The sequence below is a fragment of the Beta vulgaris genome, chromosome 2 (genome assembly GCF_026745355.1).
Source record: "Beta vulgaris subsp. vulgaris cultivar EL10 chromosome 2, EL10.2, whole genome shotgun sequence".
NCBI classification, from domain to species: Eukaryota; Viridiplantae; Streptophyta; class Magnoliopsida; order Caryophyllales; family Amaranthaceae; genus Beta; species Beta vulgaris.
This window is the reverse complement of record NC_079203.1, coordinates 13,752,437-13,754,714: the sequence shown is the minus strand read 5'-3', so window position 1 is coordinate 13,754,714 and position 2,278 is coordinate 13,752,437.

Genomic DNA, 2,278 nt, shown 5'->3' with positions numbered 1-2,278 from the left:
GATTCACATAGAAGATCATCTTGTGAATTGTTTTCTCTTTTGTATATCATTAGTTATTTCGTGTTAACCCGGTGATCATAGAGGGGCAAAATTAAACTAATAGGAAAGTGTGGTTTCCGTACCTTGGACTGGTATATCTGGTTCCCTTGTTTGATCACACTTCTAACATAAACGTGTAGTAGATTATTTTAAAAAGCAAGTATATTTTTTTAAAAAAAATTAAGGTAAGGAGAAACCTTGACAAGGTAGAGGGTATAAAAGGGATCCCAACTTGTCAAGGATGAGAATCGATCCTAGATCCTCTTGAAATCAGGAGGGAAACTCTAACCATTAAGCTATCCTTCACTCTAAAAAACGTAATATAAAAACCAACATATAAGTAACATTTTTTTAGCTATATAAATACAATAATATTTTTGTAATTCAATATAGAACCTTTTTCACGTTGATATACTACTTTTTTTAAAAATTATATACTACTAATTTTGTTGCTATAAACAAAAACAAAAAATATTCATTATGAACTGAGAAAAGCTCGTTGAACTAACTAGCTAGCTAGTACTCCCTCCGTCCCATAATATAGTGCTTACTTCTCATTTTTCACAGGGATTAAGGAAAATGGAGTGAGTGGTAGGATTTCCAAAAAAATATATTTAATAAAGTGCTTTTTTGATACTTTTGTATTGAAACTAGTTATTTATTTTCTTTTTCCTTTAAATAAAATCAAAAGGTAGTAAATGTTCCTTAGAATGGTGTAAAACAATAAATGGGGTCACATACTCACTTGTTTTGAGAGAAAAGTAGGGTATTTTGGAAAGTTTGTGTAGAAATTAAGGATAATTTAGTCCAAATAAATTGACAAATAAGAAAATAGGCACAACATTTTGGGACACCAAAAAAAAGAATGTAAGCACTATATTATGGGACGGAGGGAGTATCATTTTAACTGTAAATTACTCCATTTATAATTTGATTCACCTAATTTTATCATTCTAAAGCAAATTGAATGGAATCACTTTCCAAATATATATTTTAGGTAGTATATTTTTTAACAGTAAAATAATTTATATATCGTACTTAATTGGACTAAGGGCCTGTTCTCTTCGGCATAAAACAGCTGAACTGAACTGAACTTATCGGAGCTGAACTGAACTGAACTGAACTGAACTGAACTGAACTGAACTGAACTGAACTGAACTGAATTGAATTGAATTGAATTGAATTGAATTGAATTGAATTGAATTAATTGAATTGAATTAAATTTAAATAAAATGAATGTAATAAATATATAAATAATATTTTAAACAATAATAATATGAATATTAAATAATAATTATAATGATAAGTAATAATAATGAATAATAATAATAATAATAATAATAGTATTTTGGATATTTTTAAATGATAGTTATAAATAAATAATATTAATAATCATAAATTAACAATAATAATAATTAATGATAGTAATGATAATTAATAATAATTATTTTATATTATTTGTATTAATATATTAATACTTGATGATGATATATAATAACAATAATATCTAAGAAGTAAATTAATATTACTATTTTAATAATTAGATTTAATAATATAAAATTATTTAGTAATAAAAATAATGATTGCGTTGGACCGCAAAAATTACATCATAAACCGTCTTGACGCGATTTGATTGGTTTATGGGCTAAAAAACGTGGGTTTATTTGTGCTTCGACCTAAATCATGTTCCTCCTAATAATAATAGTAATAATAATAATAATGAGTAAAGCTATAATAAACAAAATAATATATAGAAACAATAATGATAATAATAACAATAATACTTAATAGTAATGATATATATTTAAATAATAATAATAATAATAATAATAATAATAATAATAATAATAATAATAATAAGAGTAATTAGTAAAATAAATTATACCAACATAATAATAATATTTAACAAAATGGTTATAAAAGAATGGAGCTGAACTGAACTGAACTGATTGAAGCTGAACTAAACTGAACTGAAAATAAGTTGGGGAGAACATGCCCTAACACGTTTTCTGATAGGTGTTAAGTGATTGCATTAGCCGAAATCTGACTATATGAGATGCTTGTATAGATTTGTTGGTGGATAGTCGATTGCATTTTAGTATAATTGTCTTTTAATTTCAAAACGCTCAATTCACTCTTACAAACAAATCCTCCCAACAATTAGCTTTTTCAATGTAATACTAGAGTTTCGGGTCTAAACAACTCTTTCAGTATTTTATTTACTAAACACCAACATCAG